The sequence below is a fragment of the Ambystoma mexicanum genome, chromosome 6p (assembly GCF_040938575.1).
Source record: "Ambystoma mexicanum isolate Mex_15411 chromosome 6p, UKY_AmexF1_1, whole genome shotgun sequence".
Lineage (NCBI taxonomy): Eukaryota > Metazoa > Chordata > Amphibia > Caudata > Ambystomatidae > Ambystoma > Ambystoma mexicanum.
Genome location: NC_090935.1, coordinates 1050493438 through 1050510187, shown reverse-complemented (window position 1 = coordinate 1050510187; position 16750 = coordinate 1050493438). Strand labels below are relative to the sequence as shown.

The 16750-nt window shown below is 49.6% G+C and overlaps 1 protein-coding gene across 3 annotated transcripts in view; it reads right to left on the bottom strand.

The window, feature by feature from the left end:
• Positions 1–16750, bottom strand: part of SEMA4D (semaphorin 4D) — a 974222-nt gene that overhangs the window by 156550 nt on the left and 800922 nt on the right. The gene's annotated exons all lie outside the window — the stretch shown is intronic.

Here is a 16750-nt window from a genome sequence, read left to right as displayed (position 1 = left end):
TCCTCCAACAGTTGAACATGCATGTTTCAGTACAGGGTCCAGCTCCTGAGCCATTCTGAAACTATGACCCTGTTTGTCCAATTTCCAATCTACTGTGATTGGGAACATGTTTTGTTCACCCCATTCCCGCTTTACCCTTCATTTATCCGCTCAGCTTTTCCTCTCTTTTACGAGCGGTGTTGCAATTTCCTGGTCATGAAAGGGAGCGCTTTCTAACCAGTTCTTCTCTATGTTCTGTATTAGGCGGGGAAGGTTGGGAACATCTGATCCAACCAAAAGGGTTTCCCGTAACACAGGCATCATGGCAGCCCTTACATCTATATGCTAACATTCGACTCAGGCACATCACCTATCAGTTCAGAGCTGACTGCTGTTTGCAGACTTCCGGAGTCAATCATTGCTCTCGTTTGGCGTCCTTCCACCTCCGCTTCGCAACTATACACATATGAAGATTTTGTGAGATGAACGGCTTCCTGAAAGTCAACCTCTTTAGGAACCTCGAAGATTCCAACATCCATTGGTTCTGATTTGCTTTGTTTTGGGCATAGACGTGCTAAATGGCCCCACTCCCCACACTAAACACACTGTGGCCCTCTTGAACTCATGCTGGATGGCCTAGCAACTGGAGAACTTTCACTGATAGGGCAGGATCTGGTACTTTCCCAATCCGTTCTTCTGTTCATTGAATTTGGCCATCTTTGCGTATTTGCAGGTCTGCTTGCTAAAGCCGAAGGCCCATTGACACTTTTGGATGGCCCAGTGTAGGTTACCAATCTGCCCTGTCCGGCCTTTTGATAGGCTGATGCAATATTAACCACTTCCATTAAACTGGGGCAATGGTGTTGTCTAACCCATCGTTGAATGGGTAGCGGAAGTACCTCTACGAACTACTCCAGCACAATCTTTTCAGCCATTTCCTGAGTCTTAGTAGTGACAGTCTGTAACCATTTTTCTCCCAGCTCCTTCACTCTGTAATACAGTTGTCAGGGAGTCTCTTCATTTTGCAGTTTGGTTTCCCTAAACTTTATCCGGTTAGCCTCTTCATCATGGCCAGATCTCTCCAGCACCACCCTTTTCATATCTACATAGATGGTATCTCCCGTAGTGTTTGCAGCTTGATAGGCACTCTGCATCTCCCCTGTCAACAAGGGAGCGATGTAGTGGCACCATCTATCTGCCGGCCACTGTGCGTTTCTTGGCACCCACTCTAAATTTACGAAAAAATGTACAGGATCTTCACCAGACGTATATTTTTGAAGGACAGTAGCAGGTACCTGCAAATGCCTTCTTAAATTCGTTGCATCTATTAACTGGGCTTGCTGAACCTGTAAGGCCTGCTGAAACGCCTGACCGTCAGCCTGAGCATGTTGACTGTGTAATTGTAGTGCCTGTTGCAGTTGATGTTGGCCCTCATTTAAGGTTTTAATTAGGGCCTCCATTGTGTTCTATCTTATGCTACTGCTGCCACCAAATGTCACGATTTTGTGGTGCGAAAGAAGACAGCACTCTTGTAATGTTTCAAACTATTATAACTTTTATTTATCAACTTCCATAAACAGCAGAATTTCACAGTTAGAACTTCTGTAATAATTTGCCACCTTTCTTTTATTATGGGAACCCCAGTCCTCAGTCTAAGGCCGCCCTGCCCCTTGTTTCAGGGTAAACTGCCACTGTAATATAGTTCCAAACATTTTAGCCTTAATCCACTTGTGATGAACTCTTTGAGCTTTTGTCTAAGATTACTCAATTAACACTTCTATTCTCTTTTAGAGCCTTCTCCTCAGTCTTAATTGCGAGATTTCTCCCTAGGCAGGCGTGTTACGTCTTTTCCCCGCTCCTGGATAATGGTTTTCCTTTTTATTATAACACGTGTCCTCTTCAGGCTTTAACACAGATGAAATGCATCTTCTTTCTTTCAATGAGTTGTTTCTCTCAAGTTTTGCACGTAAGGAAACCGTCTCTCACTCATTTGATTCAGATTTGCAGATCGAATCTTGCCTTTCGTCAATTTCACTGAGCGTGTACCTTTCATCAAGTGGCAGCCGCGGTTGGTGACTCACTCCCCTGACAGCTGACGGAGCAGTGGCCGCCGAGTACAATGACACGCCCCTTCAGCTGTTCCTCTTTAGGGCCGGCTGATGGGATTACTTGGTCACCGCCTCCTCTCCTACATTCACTCAGCTGGCTGAGGATGCGAAACTAGCCACTTTCAGTGCCGGTTCCCCTCTTATTACGGAGACGACTTCTCCGCTTTTTCACCATCAAAAGCCCCACGCACAACAGGAATCGGTCATTTGACTTCGCACAGACACAGCCGAACGTGGCTGTTTAAACATTTAACTGCATGCAAACTCTCAGATCTCCTTTTCCACCCAGGGCTTCAGTAGGCCCATTCATAACCGACATCTTCTTCCACCACGACAGCTGTTCCCTGTTAACGAACACAACAGCATTAGAAGAAAGCACCCTCGGAGATGACAGATCACTTTCTACTTGGTTGAGGACTTGTCTATCAAACCCCTAAGAACCTCCTACTTGTTTTCAGCTCTTCACCCTTTCATTGCAGTGATGCATGATGTTGCTGGACAGCTCCCTTTGGCTCAGACTCTTAGAATGAACCCTTTCACACACCGGGCATCCAGAAATTCTTGGAGAGGCCTCATCTGAAGCCTGCAAAAGGGGACCAGATGGATGCAACAGGACACCATCCCTAGCAGGGACTTGATGGACGGGACTGTTGCAACGGTCGCCGTGGACAGACGATGAACTTTAGCCGGATAGTCTTCACCCTCTCTTCCGAGGGAGTCGCCAGACACAAGACTGTTGAGTCGGGCACCCAGGAACAGTGCATTCCGAGATGGCACAAAGCAGGACTTCTGACTTCCGCTAGGATTCTTGATCAACTATCCGAAGTTGGATGGTCTGCACTGTGCACTGGGTTGCCAGCGCATGGGATTGAGACTGGATGAGCCAATCGTCCAGGTAAGGGTAGACATGGACTCCTTTGCAGCACAGATGCGCTATCACCGGGGCCAAGCATTTATTGAACATGCTTGGGGTGAATATGAGGCTAAAAGGGAGGGCATTTACTTGTTAATGCTGCGCCTGGACAACAAAACAAAGGAACCTCCAGTGTTTGCGATGAATGGGGATGTTTAAGTATGCATCCTCCATGTCAACAGTCGACAGGTAATCCCCTTTTTCCAGCTGTTTGAGCACATGTTGCAATGCGACCCTCCTGAACTTTTGGGATTTTAGGAACTTATTGAGGTGTCATAAGTCTAGGATCGGCTGCCAACCCCCTGACTTTTTCCTCACTAGAAAGTATCTGGAGGACACTCCGGAGCCCCAGAGGTTTATTGCCCCTTGGTGTAGCATGGCTTGAACCTCTTGAAGAAGGGGCACTTGTCTTGAAATCCTAAAGCGTAACCCTGCTGAAGAACATCCAGCACCCATTTGTCAGTGGAGATCTTTCGCCACTGATCGAAAGTGTGATAGTCGGCCTCCCACTGGGGGGTAGGAGTGAGTGTGCGGGTCCTGGGCTGGTTCATGCTTGCTTGGGTGTCTTTGTCCTAGATGGGGGACAATGCTGGGTGCCAGTGCTGTATGCCTGGTAGTGACCCTATAAGCCTCTTGGGTGGTAGAGCAGCATGGCTGACAATAGGGGGTGGTATAATCCTTGAACAACCTGGAGACTTTCCCTTCTGGGGAATGAAAGGATGATCTTCTCTGCTGCAGGGTTCCCAGAGAGTGTCTCCATGTCGGTATTGATGGCTTGGAGAGTGTCATTGACTGCTTTTCCAAACAGGTTGCCCCCATGGAATGGCATGTCAATGACCTTGGTCTGCACACAAATTTGTGGCCTTTAACCAACCTTGGCTTCAGAGAGATGCACCATTCAGAATCTGATGGAAGGCGGAGTTGGCTATGTCAAGCGGGACAGTGATGGTGTGGTCTGAAGCTACCTTCCTGGAAGAGGGCCAACGCTTCAGCCTTCTTGTCATCATCACATACCTAGACAAGATGGTGAAGGTGTTGGCGGCTTTGATGGTGGAGTTTGCTGTGGTAATGATGCGCTTGCCTGCAGCATCAAGCTTCTTACCTTCCTGGTCCGGAGGCACCATGGACGAGGGGTTGGATGACTTCTTCCTAGCGGCAGCCAAAACCACAGAGTCCGGCAAAGGCTGAGAACTGAAGCACCTGGGAGCAGAATCTGGAACCCAGCATTTCTTCTCCAGCCGGCCACACTTAGCAGGCGTGGTATTTGGAGCCTTCATGACTGCCAAGTCATTTTCCCATATGTCATCCAACAAAGGGACCGATACGATGGTCGTCTTAGCAGACTCCTGCCATTGAAAATGGAAGCCTTCCTTCTGTTCTAGTACCAGGTTGAAGAGTTTGGCAGCTTTCAAGATGAGTGGAAAGAGCCAATTCTGTCTGCGGGGTAACAGGTGATATAGGCTGTGGCATCGGCTGATGCCTGGGTGGCCTTGGAGGACTCTTGGCTGGACCCTGCACAGAAGCAGTGGGCAGCTACTGCTGAATATCAGCCACCAGGGTATACAGGGTGGTTAGGATGTCCAGCGACATGTCTCTCGGTGCAGGGGCAGGTGCAGCCAGTACAGCAGGAGCAGGACTTGAGACCCTTAGAGGGGTAAACGGCTTGGCAGGCTTATGGGTCAGTGACCCCTCATGATGCATGGGCCCTTGGCCACCTTTCTGAGCCGAATAAAAATCTTCACAGGGATCCCATAGGAGCAGAGTAAAGTGGGGGACAGTCTTGTTGGGCCTGGGTGGGAAGTCCAGAGCTGGAGGCATGTCTTGCACCAGATCTGAGCCCCTCGGGAAAGAGGCTATGACGGGAGCCTGTGGAGCAGGAATACATGCAGTCATTGATGGGATTGTTGTCTGGACCATTGATGGGGTTCTAGAAGGCAGAGAGACCCTGGACGTGGTGACCGTTGCAGAGGTAAAGATGATGGTCATTGACAAGCCTTTCATCGCTGAGTGAAGACTTGGTTTTGTGCTTGTCAACGGGGCGACGGTGCTGGCGGATGAAGTTGTCGTCGACTGGGCTATCGTCGATGATGGTGGAGCTGGTGACAGGTCCTTAGAAGATCTGCTCTTCGACGAACTGTGCTTGGATGGTTTCAGAGATTTCCTTGTGGATGGAGGTAACTCACCAGCCCTTAGGCTAACCATCGACTGAGTCAGCAACGGTGACTGACCCTTTCCAGAACTCGGTCCCGCAGCCAAGGATGCTGATCGAGTGTGGGATTTCACGTTCTTTTGGATTTTCACAGAGGATGCATCCTCAAAGGACCTCTACATCTTCTTACTAGAGGGAGTACACTCAGTGGACCTGCCGGTCCTGGAAGAGGCATGACTGTGCCCAGAGGCCACCTCAGAGGCCTTCCCTGCCTCGACCCCTGCCACTAACATCCAGTGGTGGTCCTTCTTAGACTTCGACAAAAAGTATTGGCAGATTGAGCATCCATTCGCGTTGTGGTCAGGTTGAAGACAAAAGCACTTTAGGTGTCGATCCTCGACAAAGATGTTCTTCAGGCCGCAGCTTTCACAGGCCCTGAAGAGGCTTTTCTTCTTGACATTAGCCATAGTCGAGATGTAGGTCCAAGCCTGGGCCCCTTGGCACCACGGGTAGAAGATCAGATGGTGGACTGAAGATCTTCGCCAACAACTGGTCCGCGATGCCGCTATTAGCCACGTGACGGTTGACAGAGAAAAGTCGAATTTTTGTGAAAAATAGCTAACGACCAATGATTTTTGAGAAGCAAAGCACGAGGTCTTCCAACACTAAAAACGAGTGGTGGAGTCTAGCGGAGTCTTTGTGGGAGAAGCAGTGTGAGCAGTGAATTTTGGCAGACGTTGGATTGTGGAGTCAAGACTGAGTGTTTCTTCCATACTCATTGGACAAGGAGGAGCAACAACATCAAAGACTTGCTACTCCTGCAGAGCGGCGCAGAGTCTAGCTGAGTCTTTGTAGTCTTCAAGGGGCTGAGAGCAGTGCTCGGCGGGAAATACTAGCTGCTCTCTGCAGTTGCACTGCGGCATTTGAAAAACATCCTGTTGGTAAGACTCATGTCCCTTTCTCCCTAAACCTGCCAAACTATTGACCACGCCGAGTAATGTATGACATGTAAGGTGGATTACCATGCTTAAATGAGGCTTTGAACACTTCGAAACTCTTGTCTTAAGACATTGACATTTTAATAGTGCTTTCCGCAATAGAGCCAAGAGCCTCAAGATCGGGCCTCAACACAACAGAGACTTTATCAACCTATTATTGACCTTTAGTATACTCAGGACCTTTTGAAGCAGCACAGACTTCCCTGCCTTTTGGGAGCAACTATTGGCTCACGCCTTTGAGCTCCCAGTGGCCTGCTCTTGCAAACAACTGTGTAAGTGCTGAGCACACCCTGTACCGCGCGGTGTGACTGTGGGCTCGCCTTTGAGCACCCAGCAGTACAGCTAATTGAACATACTGACCCCTAGTTTAGAGGGCGTGTTGGTCTGCGTTTGCGCATGCGAGTTGTGACTTACTAGCAGTGGTCATTGCGGAACCTGACCAGGAAAACCTGCACTATGCTGAACAGCTACTGTATTGCACGGCGCAACCTTAGGTTTTGCTTTACAGTTATTTGACAATACTATCATATTCACTTTAGTAGTAGTGAATGTCGGCGCAACTCCTAACTGCAGTAATAAGCGAAGGATACTACTGGAAAAACAGAAGTCTGTGCATACTAAGTACCTTTTAGATAGACCTACTCATAGTAGCGTGACCTGCAGCACTATTGTAGCAGTGGTGGGTGACACTGCAGTCCATAGAAAGTCTCTTTCAACATCAAATTGGCAAATTCGTACACATGCCGATCTGGTATGCCTTCTAAACTAGAAGTATTGAAATTGGTTGAAAAGTTACTATCAAAATTCTTGTGACCTCCGAAAATACAAAAATGTCCTTCATTTGCGCCCGTGATCAGGCAGCTTCATCGTCAACAGATATTAGGTCATTTTATGTTCCAGAGCAAACGAAAGAAACGAGAAAAGCACTTACTAACATAAACACTCATTTTGAAATAGAAATTACACAAGAGACTGAACAAATAGATAATATGGTCATGCTTGATAAAACATCAGAGGTAGTTCTAATCGACCTAGATTCACCAAACCCAAAAGCCACTTTAAGTGACCAAACAATGGCAACTGCTGATCTTAGTGGCAGGTCGGTGTCACCAAACGCAAAGGGAAACATGGACGAATCAGATGTCTTGCCCAAAAAGGAATCTACAAAAAACTGAGAAACTGCAAAACCAACCAAGTAAGGAATCAAAGAAAAATGCAGGAAGTGCAACAAAAAAGGAAGAAAACTTAACAGAAACCCCTCGACTCAATGCAAAACAAGTGAATGAGATTAATATACCTATAAACAAGAACTTACACAGTACAGCTAGAGCAAAGCAGATGACAAAAATGCAGACTCCTCCACAAATAAATGAAATTAAAGAAAAAAGATGTTCCAATTTATTGGAATCACCTTTAATGTATGATCAGACGACACCCAAATCATTGGTGCTCTCAATTTAATTCTCTAATCACTCAGAAGAAAGAGTCGCAAATGGTCATTCAAGCTTCAATAATACAGGCCAACCTAGTTGAAACCTCACTTAGAGCTATGAACTTGGCTATTACAACTGTGATTTAACTATATGAATCAATAGATCAAAGACTGAATGAACAAAATAGTTTGTTAAAAAAGTTGGTACACAAGTGCAAAAGTAAGCCACTGGTGGTGACGGAAGACAACGGTTCCATGACCCAATCAACAAGGACTAGTTTTGATCTAAACAACTCAGAACAAGGTCAACTCCCGATTTGGGAAGAGATTGAGTTGTGAGAACCATCAACACCTAAACCAACAACATCAGAAATGTCAATAATAGAGATTGATGTAAGGAATGCTAAAGAAGAAGCTGAACGTAAAATTAACTTTACCATTTTCAAAAAAGTGAGGACAAAACAAAAAACACCACTAAGAATGGAAACGAGAACATAAATTCATGTATTAGTCAGTGCTCCACAAACTCTTAACAATTTTTTAAAGCAATAACTCCTAAAGTTGGCAAATCCAACTCCATTATGCAAATAACAGAGAAATACAAAAAAAAAGCTATGCTAAAAAATGTAACAGAGAACAGGAGATTACTCAAATCAGGACATAAAGAACCTTTGGATGAATTACTTGAAGAAATTGAGTCTCAGAAACAATCCTCAGAGCCAGCAGTACGTCGGACATCTACCCAACTGAGAAAGGAATGTGCAGTAGGAAAAGCCGTACAAGAGAAAGAAAATGAAATAGTGGTAACTCTAGAACAAAGGAGAAATAAGTTGGAGAAATTGGTACTTAAATGCATGGCAAATGTACATAGCTTTCAAATTAATAAAAAGAGTGAAGATGCTCAACAGAAAACCCATATGTGGTATACTGCACAGAGCAAAAATGAAACTCGCTCGAGTGAGAGGTATCAACAAAAAAACAAAAACAAATGCCACAAAAAAAAGCAAAAGCCACATTAAGGAAGAAGACCAATTTCATAAAATCATTATGTAAAGTAGAGGTGGAAACATACTTAAATATCATCTGAATAGAGCCTGCCTATTGAATATATTCGGGGAAATACTGGAAGATCTTGTATCGTCCGATATTAACCGAGTGGACTTTCCCCAGATCTTACTGTGGCCATGTTACATATCAAATCTGGAATTGTCTTAAACATAATTTGGCTTGCCAAACCTGCACTGTGGAAACTAGGATTTGACATCACATCGTCTTTTCAGGCTCAGCAGCCAAACAGTGAGGCGAACCTTTATTATCCATTTTGTGAGGACCAACAAAACCACTTAATAAATAAGGCTGACTACGAAAATGACACTGGGAAACAGCGTCCAAGTCTAACTGAAACAAGATCATACGAGAAGAAAGAATTATTTACAAATGCAATACCAGATTTCAGAATAACAAACTATTTAGAATCTGGTAGTGACAAATCATTGAAGCAATTTTCAACCAAAAAGAAGCAAGTAGGTCATATCAAAGAACAGACCTGAAGAGCCGCCATAACAACTAACCAAACAAAGTTTCACCTTGATTAGCTGGAACACCCGTGGTCATAGTCATTTGGTAAACTCACTAAACCATAACTTGCAGCAAGGTGATATCATCCTGTTACAGGAGAGTTCGCTCACGGATACCACAGTATGGGATGATTTTGTAATTTTAAATGTTCCCACGGTAAAGAAGATACAAGGACGACCTATGGCTGGTCTTCTAGCCGCAGCAAACATCTCTTCAGAATGCACAGGTTGCACAATCTAAGCATGGGAACAACCAAATGAGAACATCCAGCTACATACAAGATAAAATACTCTCAGTAATAAACATATACTGGAACCACTTAAGAATTCAAAGTAATCCATTTTTTGAAACCATTGAGAAACTGTTGGACATGATTTCCATTGACCAAATGATCTATACAACCATCATTTTTTTTATTTTTTAATATTTTTATTTTATTTTGAAATCAAACACACTACAACTGTTTCAAAACATAGAAAGCATCATAGTCCAGCACATTTTCATTAGAACTCCCCAACTCCCCACCCACCCCCTTAAACTAGAGCCGGTTCTCACATGTCATTTACGGGAGCATCATTGGGTAGCACAGTTCTTAGGCAGTCATCATCCGGGTCCTCTGTTCCATTGTTACCCTGGTGAGGGTTTGCCATAGAGGCCACCAATTGCCGCCAGGCCAGCAAGGGCCCTACTTCCTCCTCGCCCCCCCTGGTGACCGCTTCAAACCAGACTACAGATTCAGCTTCCGCCCACCTCAAGAGGTCCGTCCACCACAGCTCCACCCTAGGTCTGTGGGCCGCTTTCCAGACCATGGCAATCCTGCGCTTGGCCAAAACACAAGCCAGGTCCTTCATCTTGCTTATGTGTTTTGAATGCCGGGGTCTGGGAAAAAGCCCAAGCATGCATGACCAGGCCGATTCCACATCCAGCACCCCCCCCCCCACCAGCCAGTTTCGTCTTGACCTCGTCCCAAAATCTGTGCACTTCCGGGCAAGCCCAAAACATGTGCAGCAGTCCCGCACTCGCCTCCCCACACCTGGGGCATTGCTGCGTAGCTGGTCCCCCAAACTTTGCAATCTTCCCAGGGGTTAAATAAGCCCTGTGGGTAACGTACAATTGAAGCCGTTGGAATCTCGCGTTTCAGGACACCCTTTTGTGGCACCTCTGGGCCTTTTCCCATTGCCCATCCGTCACGTGTCCTCCCACCTCCCCCTCCCAATCTTGTCCCAATCGAAGCAACTCCTTCCCCGCCCCTACTCGCAGGAGCTTGTATATCCTCGATATTTTGTGCCCGCCCTCCGATACATCAGGGTCTTCCGCTAGCACTGTCTCAGGCCATCTTTCTCTAGTCTTTTTCACAAGCCTAGTGTAGGTTATATATTGGCCACCATGTACCCCCGTCTCTTCCTGCAACCTCTGAAAGTCCACTGCCTCCCCTTCCTGCCATATGTCCCCGAGGGCGGCCAGGCCTACCTGTTCCCAGTATCTACGGACCGTTCAAGTAGTTGAGAGTCGCTCCCGCACAGCGTCGCCAACGGGGCCCGCCGAGAGTACAGCTCCGAGCCCCCCCCAATCTTCCATGTCCTGTGCCAGATCTCCCAGCCCAACCTCAGTAGCCGCCCCCTGCCCACCAGCCTGTCTCTGCACAACCACACCACTTCCATCAGAAAGCATGGGGCTGTATCTCCAAGCAGAAGTCTAGCCTCCGCCGAGTCTTCAGCCGAAAGCCACCCGGCCACGCACCGCAGCCGCCCCGCCAGGTAACAGAGCCCAAAACTAGGCAGGCTTATCCCCCCCGCCACACGGGTCCCGGAGCCCCCACAGAGCAACCCCATTCCTAGAGCCGCCCCACACGAAACCACTACACACGCTACGAAGCTTCGCGAATAGGCTCCTAGGTATCAAAAAAAACGGGACGTTTACAAAAAAGTGCAAGAGTCTAGGCAGGACCACCATCCCGAGCAAGGCCGCCCCCCCATCACGGTCAGGGGCAACCTAGACCAAAACACCATGCCGTTCCTGATCCCCTCCACCGCCCCCTCCGTGCCATGCTCGTGTTCCGCCCCGACCCTGCGGCAAACATTCACTCCCAAATACCCAAATGTCACAGGCTGTCATGGCATTGGCAGGACCGGCAGCCCCTGCACCGGGACACTCCTATATCCGCCCAAAGGGAACAGACCAGACCCTCCAGGGCCCACCGACATGCCCGAGAGGATGGCGTACCGCTCCACCACCTCCAGCACGTACTGCAGGTTTTCTTCTGGATAACGCAAACAAAGGAGCACATCATCCGCATATAGTATCAGGTGCTCTCCACTGACAGTGCTTATGCCCACCTCCCCACATTGTTGTCACAGGCACACTGCCAGCGGCTCCAACGCCAGTATATATAGCATGGGAGACCAGGGGCATCCCCGCCCGGCTCCCCCGCAAAGCCGCCAAGAATCTGAGACCGTGGACCCTGCCCCGACTCTCGCCATCGGGGCGCTACAAAACAACTGGACCCATCCGAGGCATCCAGGTCCCATTCCGTACCCCCCCAGGACTGCCTCCAGCCAGGGCCATGGCACTGAGTCGAAGACCCCGACTGCATCCAACAACACTATAGCCAACTCGCCCGCGTCCTCCCCAGTCCGGTCCATGACATGGTGCAGCCTCCCGTGGCCACCGGCGACGCTCCCGCCTGGAACACATCCCGTCTGATCTGGGTGCATCAGTTTCTTAATCACCTTCTTCAGTCTATTAGCCAGCACAGCCGTGAGCACCCTACCGTCCTAGTTAAGCATGGACAACGGTCTGCAAGACCCGCACTCCACGGCCGGCCGGCCCGGCCTCAAGAGTGGGACGATTACAGCCTCGCGGAGGGACAACGGGAGTTCCCCCCGCTCATAGGCCCCGCCGAAAGTGGCAAGCAGCGGCTGAAGCAACTCTTGCTTGTATGTTTTGTAGAACTCGCTGGGCAGCCCATCCGAACCAGGCGCCCTGCAAGTGGGCAAGTTCTGAATCACCACCTCCAGCTCACCCGAGGCGACGGGTGCGTCTAACTCGGTGCGCTCTAGATCATCCAAGGTGGGCAGCTCCATGCCCTCTAACGCGTCCAGCATGTCCTGACACACATCCTCCCCCGCGTCCTCACACAAGTGTCTGCAAAACCTAAGGAACTCCTCATTTACCTCTTTCTGGGTGTTGCATATGCAACCTCTCTCATCCCCAATCTCACTGACCACCGAGCAGGGGGTCCCACTCCTACACAGCCAGGCCAGCAGTCCGCCCGGCCCGCCACCCCCGCGCGCATCCTCTCCGTACATTTCCTGCAATTGAGTCTGCATAGTCTATCCCAGAGTGCGCTGCAGGATAACTGTAGCTCCTTTACTTTGGTTCTGTTATCATGAGCGGTGCTCTCGCAATGCGCGAGATCCTCTAGCTCCCTTTCCACCTCCTGGAGTTCCCTTTCGACACCCCCCTGTAGCCCCTTAGCTTGGGAAATGGCTACCCCACGCACCACCACCTTAAACGCTTCCCACAGTGTGCCCACAGAGCTTACGCTTCCCGTATTTATATCAAAGTATTCTTCGAGGCATCCCTCAGGCCCTCCCGAAACCCCTCGTCCTGCAGAGCCTCAGTCCTGAGTCTCCATGTAGGGATCCGCGGTCTTGGGGGCTGGTGTCTCCAGTCTACCACCAAGGGCGAGTGGTCAGATAGTACTTGGGCCTTGTATTCCGCTCCTTCTATGTCTCAAACATGTAATCTAACCTTGTGTGCAAATCATGTGGCGCTGCGTAGTGTGAATACTGCCTATCCGTGGGATGCAGCCTTCTCCACGCATCCTCTAGGCCTAGGTCTTTCAGTAAGGTACCCAGCGCTTTAGCCGCCGGTGCCGTTTTCCCTGCCCTGTCCTTGGACCTGTCCATTCTGGGATCCACGGTACAGTTAAAGACTCCCCCCCCCCCCCCCACACTACCGTACCCCCTGCCAGGGGGCCAAGTTTACAGTAGAGGGTCCTAAAGTAAGCCGCTGTGTCGTTATTGGGGGCGTACAAATTTATGATGTGCACTTCTCTGTTTTCCAGGAGACCCGTTACCACCACCATTCTACACTCCGGGTCCACCGTAGAATCAAGCATCCGAAATGGCACATGAGGCGCCACCCAAGTAATGACCCCTCTAGCATACGCCGAGTACGCCGCCCCCACAACATTGCCCTTCCATTTCCTCCTGACCACCTCCAGCCTTTCCCTAGTGAGGTGGGTCTCTTGCAACAGGGCTATGTCTACGCGCATCCTCTTTAAGTACAACAGCACTTTGTTACGTTTCAGGTAGCTGTTAAGGCCCCGTACATTCCAGGTCACAATTCTGAGACTACCCGATGCCATCCGGTCGGACTATCTCCATCCCATCCCTTCCCATAATGCTCCCCATGTTAGGTTGTTCCCTGGCTCTCTCCCTTCTATTCACAAACTATACCCCCCTCCCCCCTTCCCCAACTTCACACCACTGCACACAACTCTCTCCCTAACCGCCAACCCCCAAAGAGCTCCCAGTCGTCTATTTAGGAGAAGTGCATTCAACGGGACCCGCCGGCAGATACCATGACTTCCTCCCCACAAGCACAATATCTTACTATATTCCAGTCCCTATGTCATAACTATGGCCTCACGGGTGCCTCTGCAACGTGCCACCTATCTCCAGCCGCTCCCGTCCGGGCATCCGACTCCCGAGGCTGCCCCTGCACATCCAACCACTCCATCGCCTCGGTCGGCATCTCGAAGAAGAGGGATCTGCTCCCACAAAACACCTCTAACCCGGCGGGGCAGAGCAACATGCAGCGGTGACCTGCCTCTCCAAGCCTCCCCCCCACCGCCCCAAAGTTCATTCGGCTCAGCTGCACAAGCAGTGCACAATCCGGATACGCTGCTACCTTAGTCGACCCCCCCTCCATCGCATCTCCCCTCTGGAAAAACCTGAGAATCCCCTCGCGGTCACGACAGCCCAAGACCCTCGTGACCAACGGCTGCGAGGGGGCCCCCGGGGCCAGCCCCCCGTTCAGGGCCCTATGTGCCCCCCCGACCGCGAACTCACGGGTCAGCTCCCCGCCTGCAATCTCCTGCAAGAGCATGGTTTCAACGCAATCCGTGGGGTTCGATCCCTCCACTCCCCCGGGAACACCCACTACGCGAATGCCGTTGCGCCCGACGTGCCCCCCTGCCCACTCCGCTCCGTCCCCCAAACCGCCCACTCACCGCACGAGGGCGTGAAGCCCCTTAGCGTGCGCATTGCACGCCTCCGCGGTCGGGGCCAACCCCCTCCCCAGTTCCCCAGCGCGCCCCGCGATCGCCCGCATGTCCCGGCGCAACAGGCCCACCTCCTCTCGGACCGCTCCAATCCTAAGGCCCAGGCCCCCCTGCAGCTCCTTCATGGCCAGGCCCAACTTCGTCTCTCAAGCCACCTTTAAGTCGGCAATTGCCGCCAGCACCTCCTGGATAGTACCCAGTGGGTCCGTCGCCGCCACGGGGGCTTCTTTGCTCTTGCCCCCTTCCGCGCTCGAGGGCGACCTAGCGTAGGCCTCCATCCTGGGCTGTTTGATCCGGGGTCCCACCACCTTGGAGGACATCCTGCTGCGTCGGTTGGGCCCACGCGCCCAGCTGTGTCTTCGGCGCTGAAGAGCGCCTTGCGGGGTTCGCTCGCCGGCCCCTTCACAGCAAGGTTCCACTGAACTCGGGTTCACTCTGCTGGCCCGCCACGATCCGGGGCCTCCTCAATGGGGGCTCGCACTTATGTTCTTGCCACCAGCCAGAGGAGCATGCAACGCGCCTATCTGGTTGGGCTCGCCCATGCTCCGGCCTGCTTTGTCTACCTCAGCTCCACGGACCATTTATGGCCCTTTGTCCACGGGTGGCCATCTTGGGTGCTGCCCTTCCACTGCGCGACCGCCACCTTCTTCGAAGTCTAGTTCTGTGGATATGCAGTCTTGCTAGTGGGGAGGGCACTCACCATGTGCCCCCCACTTTCATGCACCCTTAGATGCACCGTGGGCTCGAAAGTCCGCCGAAAACCATCACTTCTTCCCAGGATCAAGATCGGATCATCGGGAGCTCCTCCAAAGAACGTCCTCTCACAAAGCCATCAAGCCACGCCCCTCTATACAACCATCATTGCAGGAGATTTGACCATCCAATGCTTAACTAAGAAAAAATGCAAATGAACTTCTGAAACCCGCAGATGGACTCAATTAATGAATGAGAGAGGCTTTATCATAGCCAATGGAACCATTGAAACTGATATACCAGCTGCAGCCACATAGAGAAGGGGAAAACAAAGAAGTATTATAGACTACATATACCTGGATAACAGGATGCAAACCAACCTGTGTTGACTCATTTAAGGTTAAATAACCAAGATACTAGTGACCATAATAAATTGATCCTGAAATGGTCATGGCCTGGTAAACCGGAGCATAGCAAACCAATGAAATACCCTCCGCGATTCACTGCAACAAGTGGACGTAATCATCTAAAATGGTCCCAAGAACAGCCTACATAAAATCATTAAGAACAACATTGAGGAAAAAAACTCTGGTGTGTGTGACTATATAAAAACCTTGCAAATATTTAAACAAGTGTCAGGAAATCATAAGAGGCCAGTCCATAAGAACAAGCATAATTATGACAGACAAACTCAGAATCAGAAAAGACAACTTCGAAGAGAAATAAGAAATGCTGACTATTGCCAACCTTTGAAAAAGTTGCGCTCACTAAAACGCTGAAGACTAACTATAAGAACTGGATCACTGCCAGGAAAAGTATTCTGTACCAAAAAGATAGTCAATCCATGCTACAGGTTATAATGAAAAAAACTCTAAAGAGATTTGGGAGTTGCTCAGTTTTGACAGCCACAAAGCGAAAATGTCAATACAGCTTAATGCTGTATCAAAAAGCTACTGGAAGACTCACTTTACTACCCTTTATGCCTCAGTAGAAGAAGAGCAATTTTGTAATGAAGTAAACAGTAAAGTCTTTGCCAAAGTTCTCACGAGTAGTTTGTACCAAAAAAGAATCATATGTTCGTCACAAGCTGATTAGGCCTGTAAGTTGGGAATGTTCCACAAACTTTCACCGCGAGAGAAGCGTTCTCGCAATTGGGTTGTCACAGCACCTTAGTATGAAGCAAAAGATGCAGCTGAAGACGTTGGTTCCTGGCAGTTCCTGCAGATCTCACTGTTCGTGAGCCTCAGTCATGGGGACAAAAGGGAGGACGTCGGGGGACTCCTGCACTACACGGGATCGTCAGAAAACGCAGACAAAATTGAGTCACGTCAGTTCGAGTAGCTGTTCATGAAGCACAAAATCTGGTGTCCTTCCCCCTGGTTTATCCTAACCAGCTTCCAGAGTGGTATCCAGGTGGCTTACGAGTTGATTGGTCCTACCAACTCAAAGGAAGAAGTTGTCCTTGAAGGGGCTTCTCTGTCAAGATGATCTTGGCAATTCAGACCTGCAATTCGGACCTGCAGCAGGGCTTCACCGGGCACCTGTGTTATTGCACTGACGGTGCTGTGTGACACACATGAAAAGATGCCTATGGAGTTATCTTAAAACTC